General features: G+C 41.0%; 1 non-coding gene and 1 pseudogene across 1 annotated transcript; both read right to left on the bottom strand.

The window, feature by feature from the left end:
* Positions 1 to 3,398: 3,398 nt before the first annotated feature.
* On the bottom strand, positions 3,399 to 3,506 carry LOC132674763 (small nucleolar RNA SNORA1). Its single transcript, XR_009608608.1, has one exon. It is a non-coding gene; the product is annotated as a small nucleolar RNA SNORA1 (small nucleolar RNA).
* A 6,890-nt stretch (positions 3,507 to 10,396) lies between these two features.
* On the bottom strand, positions 10,397 to 11,073 carry LOC132683925 (ubiquitin carboxyl-terminal hydrolase isozyme L1 pseudogene; annotated as a pseudogene).
* Between the last annotated feature and the right edge of the window lie 486 nt (positions 11,074 to 11,559).

Here is an 11,559-nt window from a genome sequence, read left to right on the forward strand (position 1 = left end):
TTTGGGTAGTTAAATGAAATTCTAGAGCTTCTATTCCCTAGAAGATCTTGAGTCTTTGGAAGCACTTAGACCAATGGTTGCAGAGTCCAGTCTGCAGTTTGTAGGACAGATTCCATGGATCTACATTTGCTCGCATTTTTTTATGCCAAGATCAGAGTAGTCTCTTACACATTTCTACCCAAACTCAAATAATTGATGACCCCCCCTTGGGGACAGTTATGAAGAGGCCTCGTACTGCAAGATCAGGCCACTTTAAAGCACCCCCCTAGGGGTGCCTGGGTGGCTCAGTCAGTTAAGCATCCAACTTTGGCTTAGGTCATGATCTCACAGTTCATGAGTTTGAGCCCTGCTTCAGGCTCTGTGCTGACAGCTTGGAACCTGGAGCTTACTTCAGATTCTGTGTCTCCTGTTCTCTCTGCCCTTCCCCCACTCACGCTCTGTCTCCCCCTCCCCCAAATAAATATTTAAAAAATTATAAGTAAATAAAGCGCCCCCTAGTCTCGGGCAATTTGTTTAGTCAAATCTGACAGTAGCCTCAGCCATCACTCTTAATGTAGGATCACTTCCAACATACATTTATGTATAACTTACATGAACTTAATTATATATGCATATTGGGGACAGGGGCAAAGATAGAAAGAATGAAAGAATATAGACTTACATCATGAAGGAGATTTTTGCCTACTATTCCCATCAATAAGTCTATGCCCTGGAGTAGAAGGGAGATTGGAGATTTGAATCAAATATTTCTTCACATGCTCTCAGTTTCTGGGTAACTCTCATTGTGTGAGCATTTCACACTGTGTGTGTGATTCTACTATTATAAGTACATATTTTTTTTAAAAAGTTACTAAGGTATAATTGGCATATAACATTATATTTGTTTCAGGTATATGACATAATGATTCCATATTTGTATATATTGTGAAATGATCACTACGTTTCTACTTAACATCTCTCACCAAATGTGGTTATAATTTTTTTCTTTTCTTTTTTTTTTTTTTCAACGTTTTTTTATTTATTTTTGGGACAGAGAGAGACAGAGCATGAACGGGGGAGGGGCAGAGAGAGAGGGAGACACAGAATCGGAAACAGGCTCCAGGCTCCGAGCCATCAGCCCAGAGCCTGACACGGGGCTCGAACTCACGGACCGCGAGATCGTGACCTGGCTGAAGTTGGACGCTTAACCAACTGCGCCACCCAGGCGCCCCTCTTTTCTTTCTTATGATGAAGACTTTAAAGCTCTACTCTCTTAGCAACTTTCAAATACGAAACACAGTATTATTAACTACAGTCACCATGTGGCACCTTACATCCCCAGGACATATTTATTTTATAGCTGGAAGATTGTACCTTTTGTCCTTCTTCACCCATTCCTCCCCTGACCCACCTGTCCCCCCCCAGCATTTACAATCTGTTCTCTGTATCTATAAGCTTGGTTTCTTGTTTGTTTTGTTTTTTAGATTCCACATATATATGGATTTTTTAAAGTTTTATTTATTTAAGTAATCTCTACACATAGAGCTCGAACTCATGACCCTGAGATCAAGAGTCGCATGCTTTTCTGACTGAGCCAGCCAAGTGCCCCTACACATAAATGGGTTATATGGTGAGATTATATGGTTATTTGTCCTCTGTCTGATTTATTTCTCTTAGCTTAATGCCCTCAAGGTCCATCCATGTTGTCACAGATAGCAGGATTTCATTGTATACCACATCCTGTTTATCCAGTCATCCATCAATGGACACTTAGGTTGTTTCCACGTCTTGACTATTGTAAATAATGCTGCAGCGAATGAACGTGGGAATGCATATATTTTTTCAAATTGATGTTTTTATTTTCTTAGAATAAATACCCAGAAGTGGAATCACATGATATATTAGTTTTATTTTTAAATTTTTAAAAAATATTTATTTATTTTTGGGAGAGTGCAAGTGGAGGAGGGGCAGAGAAAGGGGGACAGAGGATCCGAAGCAGGCTCTGTGCTGACAAGCTGACAGCAGTGAGCCCCATGTGGGGATCAAGCCCACAAACCACGAGATCATGACCTGAGCCAAAGTTGGACGCTCAACCAACTGAACCACCTAAGTGCCCCTATTTTTTAATTTTTTTAAAGTAAGCTCTACATCCAATGTGGGGCTTGAACTCACAACCCCAAGATCAAGAGCTGCATGCTCTACTGACTGAGCCCAGCACCCCTCTATTTTTGATTTTTTGAGGAACTGCCATACTGTTTTCCACCGTAGCTGCACCAGCTTGCATTCCTAACAACAGTATACAAGGGTACCCTTTTCTCTACATCCTCACCAACAATTGTTATTTCTTGTCTTTTTGATATTAGCCATCCTGACAGGTGCGAGGTGATATCTCATTGTGATTTTGATTTGCATTTCCCTGACGATGAATGATGTTGAACATCCTTTCATGTGTCTGTTGGCCATCTGGATGTCTTCTTGGGGAAAATGTCTATTCAGATCCTCCACCCGTTTTTAAATCGGATGGTTTGGTTTATTGCTATTGAGTTGTGTGAGTTCTTTATATATTTTAGTTATTAAGCCCTTGTCAGACAAATGATTTGAAAATATTTTCTCCCATTCAATAGGTTGCCTTTTCACTTTGTTGATTATTTCCTTTGCTGTGCAGAAGCTTTTTAGTTTGATGTAGTTTAGGTACTGTATACAGGCCCTGTATACCCAAGTGGTTATTTCAACTGATGCTCAGTTGAAAATAAACATAAAAACAACAATCTGTTCACCTCTGGTATCGGGGAAGAGGACTATTATTTTTAAGTGAATAAATTTTTATTTAAGGAATTTTACATGTGATTCCTTCCACTGCCAATCACCCTAGTTCCTCCAAAGTCATGATCATAATCTTCAAAATAGTCCCTTTAAAAAGAACTTTTGTTTAATCCACAGTTGCCACTATCAGTCCAGAGTTCTTTCGGTTAGGCTTTTTTTTTTTTTGAAGTCTATTTGTTTATTTTGAGAGAGAGAGAGAGAGAGAGTGTGTGAGCAGCGAAAGGCAAAGAGAGAGGGAGAAGGAGAATCCCAAGCAGGCCCTTTGCTGTCAGCACAGAGCCCAATGCGGGGCTTGATTCCATGAACCATGAATTTGTGACCTGAGCCGACATCAGGAGTCTGACACTTAACCATCTGAGCCACCCAGGCACCCCTCTGTTGGGCCTCTTTGATCTCCACTTGAATATAGACATTCTTCCAAAATTCCCCACCTGTAATCTTTGGAATTCAGTTTTTTTACTTTAGGGCCCTAGAAGTCAAACTGTAGGAAGTATACCAATTGCTATTTTGGCAAATGATCTAAAATTCTTATTCCTTAATTGTTTCTAATATTGGAAAGTCTTGTTACTTTCCCTCTGCTCCATGAGCCTAGCAGAAAATGTTATAGGTCTCATGGTCACCACTGCAGTAAACTTGCTGTGATGGAAGGATCACCTATGTGTCAGTGTAGCCACAGAGGACTGTTTTGGACAGCCCATGTGTCACTCATCAAATATTGTGTAAAGATGGTCCCTATTGAAAACTTAAGATTCACGAGGGTAATTTTGGCAATACTAAATTCCAGCCTTTTACGTAGCCCTTAAAGTTGCTGAGAAAGTAGAGTCGGCTCTTTTTATCCTACTGTATCAGTCAGTGTTCTCCAGAGAAGCAGAACCAATAGTTTGTATGTATGTATATACACTGATTGATTGGCAGGGCCACCGGGGTGGTTCAGTCAGTTGAGTGTCTGACTTTTGGTTTCAGCTCAGGTCATGATCTCAGGGTCGTTGGATCAAGGCCCACATTGGGCTCCACACTGAGCATGGAGACTGCTTGGGATTCTCTGTCTTTCCCTCTGTCCCTCTTCCCCATTTGCACTCTCCCTCTAAAATACAAATAAACAACTAAAAATAAATTGATTGGTTTTAAGAGATTGATTTTAAAGAACTGGCTCATATGATTATGTGGGCTGGCAAGTCTGAAATATGTAGGGCAGGCTGGAGACCCAAGGAAGAGTTGTAGTCTTGAGTCCACAGTCAGTCTGGAAGCAGAATTCCTCTCTCTTCTGTGGACCTCAGTCTTTTCTGTTAAGGTCTTCAACTGATTGGATAAGGCCCACCCACCTTGTGCAGGGTAACTGACTCTACTCAAAGTCTAAAAATACCTTCACAGCAACATCAAGACCGGTGCTTGATCAAACAACTGGTACTGCAGCCTAGCCAAGTTGGCCCATAAAATTGACCATCACCTTGGCTACAGTGGGAATCCACTGAATCAATTAACGCCCAGTTAATCCCTTCATTGACGTATTCCCTTTTCTTTGTCACCAAAAGCGACAATTTCTCTTTGACACACCAAACCGAAATCGAAATGATGGAGGAAAAATACCAACTACTTTCCCTTAGAGTCTTCAAGACATAGTCCTTGGAACTCTCCACAGACAGTAATGATACCTTTATTTATTTATTTTTTTAATTTTTTAACATTTTTATTTATTTTTGAGACAGGGAGAGACAGAGCATGAACAGGGGAGGGTCAGAGAGAGGGAGACACAGAATCCAAAACAGGCTCCAGGCTCTGAGCTGTCAGCACAGAGCCCGACGCGGGGCTCGAACACACGGACCGCGAGAGATCATGACCTGAGCCGAAGTCGGCCGCTTAACCGACTGAGCCACCCAGGCGCCCCAGTAATGATACCTTTAGAAGTGAGATTAGAAGAGGAGTTTGAAGACCAGGTTCCCAAGGAGAATCTCAACAGAACCAAAGGACATGCTGTCTGCTGACACTTCCTTTTGGAAACTGCAGTCAAGGATGCAGAGGCAGAAAACCCCAGGGAAAGAGCTTCTGCCAGGCCGGGGGAACTTCCTGAGGAGGGGTCCTGGGTGCCGTCTTGCATGGAGCCATCCAGCTGGAGGGGCTGCTAAGAAACCTCATAATCAATTTTATTAAACAGATTTTATGTTTTTAAGAACCAAAAATATAGGGGTACACCTGTGGTCTATTTGTGAATTATTAAGTAGAGCTCAGCAGAATGTGGAGCAGAATGGGCATTAAATAAATGTGATGTGTTTAATTAATGTATTTAATATATTAACGATTTATGTAAATATATTTTATTAAATTTGTTGATCTCATGGTGGAATCAGCCTGGCCACATTTTCTAATCTAGAAGATTGCACACCAAGTGAGGAACTCTCACCAACAAATAAAAGGTTGATTCTATTTAATACGTTGTCTTTTTGTTTTATTGATGGTTTCTTTTGCTATGCAGAAGCTTTTTATTTGGGTGTGGTCCCAATAGTTTTATTTTGCTTGTGTTTCCCTTGCCAAAGGAGACATATCTAGAAAAATGTTTTTACAACCGATACCATCAACAAAACAAAAAGACAGCTTACTAAATGAGAGAAGATACTTGCAGAGGACATGCTCAATAAAGGTTAATATCCAAAACGTATAAAGAACTTATACAACTCAACACCAAAAACCCACAAATGATCCAATTAAAAAATGAGCACAGGACACAAATAGACATTTTGCCAAAGGAGACATCCAGACAGCCAAAAGACACATGAAAAAAAATGCTCAACATCACTCATCATCAGGGAAATACAAACCAAAACCACAATGAGATATCACCTCACTCCTGTCAGAATGGCTAGTCTCAAAAACACAAGAGACAAGTATTGGCAAAGATGTGGAGAAGAAGGAACACTTGTGCACTGTTGGTAGGAGTACAGGCTGGTGCAGCCATTGTGGAGAACAGTATAGCAGCTCGTCAGAAAATTAAAAATATAATTGCCATATGATTCAGTAATTCCACTACCAGGTATTTACCTAAAGAAAATGAAAACACTGACAGCCAAGATATGGAAGCAACCCAGCAGACCATCAGTAGATGAATCGATAAAGAAGGTGTGGCATAAAAAATGAAGTTTTGCCATTTGCAACAATATGAATAGATATAAAGGCTATAATGCTAAGTGAAATAAGTCAGTAGGAGAAAGACAAAATATGATTTCACTCATGTGGAATTTAAGAAACAAATGAAGAAAAAAGAAACAAAAATACAGACACTTAACTGTAGAGAACAAACTGGAGGTTGCCAGGGGGAGGTAGGTTGGGGAATGGATGAAATAAGTGGATTCAGAACATACTTATTGAGGGGTGCCTGGGTGGCTCAGTCGGTTGAGTGTCTGACTTCGGCTCAGGTCATGATGTCGTAATTCACGAGTTTGAGCCCTGCATCAGGCTCCGTGCTGACAGCTCAGAGCCTGGAGCCTGCCTCGAGTTCTTTTTCTCCCTCTCTCCCCCTCCCCACTCACACTCTGTCTCTCTTTCTCTCTCAAAACTAAACATTTACAAAAAATTAAATATTTTAAAGTTTTTTTAATTTAAAAAAGAATATACTTATTGAGATGAGAACTACTGAGTAATGTATAGAATTGTTGAATCACTGTATTGCACATCTTAAACTAATGCACTGTGTGTTCATTAAACTTGAGTAAAAAAATTTTTTTTAATTTTGGGGTGCTTGGCTAACTCAGTAAGAAGAACATGCAACTCTTTTTTTTTTAATCAGAAAAGGTTTGTTTCTTTTAGGGACAAACAATTAAACCACACCCGAGGCCTAAATATACAGACACAAACCAAAGTAGCCATTTAGGATTGCTTGTTCTAGCTTTGAGAAGAATGCTGGTGCAATTTTGATTGGGATTGCATTGAATGTGTAGATAGCTTTGGGTAGTATTGACATTTTAACAATATTTATTCTTCCAATCCATGAGCATGGAATGTTTTGCCATTTCTTTATATCTTCTTCAATTTCCTTCATAAGCTTTCTATAGTTTTCAGCATACAGATCTTTTACATCTTTGGTTAGGTTTATTCTGAGGTATTTTATGCTTCTTGGTGCAATTGTGAATGGGATCAGTTTCTTTATTTGCCTTTCTGTTGCTTCATTATTAGTGTATAAGAATGCAACTGATTTCTGTACATTGATTTTATATCCTGTGACTTTGCTGAATTCATGTATCAGTTCTAGCAGACTTTTGGTGGAGTCCATTGGATTTTCCATGTATAATATCATGTCATCTGCAAAAAGTGAAAGCTTAACTTCATCTTTGCTAATTTTGATGCCTTTGATTTCCTTGTGTTGTCTGATTGCTGATGCTAGAACTTCCAACACTATGTTAAACAACAGCAGTGAGAGTGGACATCCCTGTCATGTTCCTGATCTCAGGGAGAAAGCTCTCAGTTTTTCCCCACTGAGGATGATGTTAGCTGTGGGCTTTTCATAAATGGCTTTTATGATGTTTAAGAATGTTCCTTCTATCCCAACTTTCTCAAGGGTTTTTATTAAGAAAGGATGCTTTATTTTGTCAAATGCTTTTTCTGCATCGATTGACAGGATCATATGGTTCGTTTCTTTTCTTTTATTAATGTGATGTATCACATTGGTTGATTTGCGAATGTTGAACCAGCCCTGCAGCCCAGGAATGAATCCCACTTGATCACGGTGAATAATTCTTTTTATATGCTGTTGAATTTGATTTGCTAGTATTTTATTGAGAATTTTTGCATCCATATTCATCAGGGATATTGGCCTGTAGTTCTCTTTTTTTCTGGGTCTCTGTCTGGTTTGGGAAGCAAAGTAATGCTGGCTTCATAGAATGAGTCTGGAAGTTTTCCTTCCCTTTCTATTTTTTGGAACAGCTTGAGAAGGATAGGTATTATCTCTGCTTTAAATGTCTGGTAGAATTCCCCAGGGAAGCCATCTGGCCCTGGACTCTTATTTGTTGGGAGATTTTTGATAACTGATTCAATTTCTTCACTGGTAATGGGTCTGTTCAAGTTTTCTATTTCTTCCTGTTTGACTTTTGGAAGTGTGTGGGTGTTTAGGAATTTGTCCATTTCTTCCAGGTTGTCCAGTTTGTTGGCATATAATTTTTCATAATATTCCCTGATAATTGGTTGTATTTCTGAGGGATTGGTTGTAATAATTCCATTTTCATTCATGATTTTATCTATTTGGGTCCTCTCCCTTTTCTTTTTGAGAAGCCTGGCTAGAGTTTTATCAATTTTGTTTATTTTTTCAAAAAACCAACTCTTGGTTTCATTGATATACTCTACAGTTTTTTTAGATTCTATATTTATTTCTGCTCTGATCTTTATTATTTCTCTTCTTCTGCTGGGTTTGGGGTGTCTTTGCTGTTCTGCTTTTAGTTCCTTTAGGTGTGCTGTTAGGTTTTGTATTTGAGATTTTTCTTGTTTCTTGAGCTAGGCCTGGATTGCAATGTATTTTCCTCTCAGGACTGCCTTCGCTGCATCCCAAAGTGTTTGGATTGTTGTATTTTCATTTTCATTTGTTTCCATATATTTGAAAATTTCTTCTCTAATTGCCTGGTTGACCATTCATTCTTTAGTAGGGTGTTCTTTAACCTGCATGCTTTTGGAGGTTTTCCAGACTTTTTCCTGTGGTTGATTTCAAGCTTCATAGCATTGTGATCTGAAAGTGTGCATGGTATGATCTCAATTCTTTTATACTTATGAAGGGCTGTTTTGTGACCCAGTATGTGATCTGTCTCGGAGAATGTTCCATGTGCACTCAACCACAAAAGACCCCGAATAGCCAAAGTAATATTGAAGAAGACCAAAGCAGGAGGCATCACAATCCCAGACTTTAGCCTCTACCACAAAGCTGTAATCATCAAGACAGCATGGTATTGGCACAAAAACAGACACATAGACCAATGGAATAGAATAGAGACTACAGAATTGGACCCACAAAAGTACGGCCAACTAATCTTTGACAAAGCAGGAAAGAATATCCCATGGAAAAAAGACCGTCTCTTCAACAAATGGTGCTGGGAGAACTGGACAACAACATGCAGAAGAATGAAACTAGACCACTTTCTTACCACTATACACAAAAATAAACTCAAAATGGATGAAGGACCTGAATGTGAGACAGGAAACCATCAAAACCCTAGAGGAGAAAGCAGGAAAAAACCTCTCTGACCTCAGCCGCAGCAATTTCTTACTTGACACATCTCCAAAGGCAAGGGAACTAAAAGCAAAAATGAACTATTGGGACCTCATGGAGATAAAAAGTCTGCACTGCAAGGGAAACACTCCACAAAACTAAAAGGCAACCAATGGAATGGGAAAAGATATTTGCAAATGACATATCGGACAAAGGGCTAGTACCCAAAATCTATAAAGAACTCACCAAACTCCACACCCGAAAATCAAATAATCCAGTGAAGAAATGGGCAGAAAACATGAATAGACACTTCTCTAAAGAAGACATCCAGATGGCCAACAGGCACATGAAAAGATGCTCAACGTCACTCCTCATCAGAGAAATACAAATCAAAACCACCCTGAGATACCACCTCACGCCGGTCAGAGTGGCTAAACTGAACAACTCAGGAGACTATAGATGCTGGAGAGGATGTGGAGAAACGGGAACCCTCTTGCACTGTTGGTGGGAATGCAAACTGGTGCAGCCGCTCTGGAAAACGGTGTGGAGGTTCCTCAAAAAATTAAAACTAGATCTACCCTATGACCCAGCAATAACACTGCTAGGAATTTACCCAAGGGATACAGGAGTGCTGATGCATAGGGTCACTTTTACCCCAATGTTTACAGCAGCCCTTTCAACAATAGCCAAATTATGGAAAGAGCCTAAATGTCCATCAAGTGATGAATGGATAAAGAAATTGTGGTTTATATACACAATGGAATACTACTTGGCAATGAGAATGAAATATGGCCTTTTGTAGCAACATGGATGGAACTGGAGAGTGTTATGTTAAGTGAAATAAGTCATACAGAGAAAGACAGATACCATATGTTTTCACTTTTATGTGGATCCTGAGAAACTTAACAGAAGGCCACGGGGGCGGGGAAGGAAAAAAAAAAAGAGAGGGAGGGAGGCAAACCATAAGAGCCTCTTAAAAACTGAGAATAAACTGAGGGTTGATGGGGGGTGGGAGGGAGGGGAAAGTGGGTGATGGGCATTGAAGAGGGCATCTGTTGGGATGAGCACTGGGCGTTGTATGGAAACCAGTTTGACAATAAATTTCATATTAAAAAAAAACAAAGTAGCCATTTAAAGCATTAGCTACTGAGGTACAATACATACGTTGGAGAAAAATGCTTCACCATCTGACCATATATCAAACTTTGCTCCATCAACAGCTGAGCTCTGCTAGTTGAGGGTAAGAACATTATCCGCAGAACCAAAGGAGAACCACTCTGTTCCACAAGTACTGACGCATTTTAGACCGCATTGTGGGGACAGGTTTCCCAGTGAAGGGAAGAGGGGGGAAAAAGGCTGTGTCCCTCCCCTAGGGCATGAGGCCGCCTTGCAGAGCGCCACAGGACAACGAACCTCCGTTGCTCACGCTCAGACCTTGGCGGCCTCCTGCAGCGATGCATCCTCTGAACCGGTGCCACGGTTTACCGGAAAAGGCATTTGTCCATCGAGAAGTGGCCATCCACATTGGTAAACAGCATCAAATGGAAATTCACTCTGCCATCTCCCCGACATTGGCCTTCCTGTGTCACAGCACCGTGGGCTGCCTGAATGGCCTCATTCTTTTCAAAGCATTTTGCTCTGTCTTCAGGGGACAGCTTCTCCGTTTCAGAAAGAATCTGTTTCAGGACTGACCCCGTCCTCACGCTCCAGTTTGTCTTGGTTACTGGCCACCGCCTGTGTAAGTCCAGTGGTACCTCGCAAGTTCCCGATGGTCCGCTTCATGAAGTGCCCCTTAGGACTGACTTCCCATCTGGTCTCCAGTCTGTTTTCTTCCTAAAGGTCTCCTGCTGGGCCGTGAGGGAAAACAGCAGCAGCAGAAGCAGCAGTGCTCAGGCAGGCGCTGGTCCCAAGCCCAGAGCCTCCTCCAGCCCCAGCACGTCCTCGAAGCGCCCCTGGCCGGCGACCCCCGGCCAGGCCAGCACTTTGTTCAGCATCTCGAGGTTAATCTCCAGCAGTTTGAGCTGCATCTTCATGGACCGCAGGCTGCGCCACTATCCAGAGAAGAAGAAAAATAGCCGAGAACATGCAACTCTTGATATTGGGATTGTGAGTTTGAGCCCCAACTTGGGTGGAGAGATTATACATAAACAAACAAACAAACTTAAAAAAAATTTTTTAAAGATGCATAAGCTTCAAAAAAAGTAATTTGCATGAAAAAAAAGGTTGATTCCACCTTTCCCCAAGGTTGGAGGAATTGATCTCATGTTGATGTATTTCTCCACACTGAGCAGCCTCCAGTAAGTCCACCTTCCTGATGTGACAGCAGGTGGAGAGAAGAATGAATGTGCGGTGTAGCACGTGTAGAGCCGGGCCCCTCTCAAATCCACAGGGCTCCATTTTCTCTCCTTGATCTCACTGACATCAACAACATTACACCATGTCAGTGACGAATAAAAGAGAAATCATACCACAATCCTGTGACCCCTTCCTGCCCTTGCCCATGGGCAGAGCTTTCTTAAACTGAAGGTACACTCAAACGGAACTCTGGAGAGAATTTAAGAAAGCATCCGTTTACA

Source organism: Panthera onca, chromosome C2, assembly GCF_046562875.1.
Source record: "Panthera onca isolate mPanOnc1 chromosome C2, mPanOnc1 haplotype 2, whole genome shotgun sequence".
In the NCBI taxonomy this organism is placed as follows: domain Eukaryota; kingdom Metazoa; phylum Chordata; class Mammalia; order Carnivora; family Felidae; genus Panthera; species Panthera onca.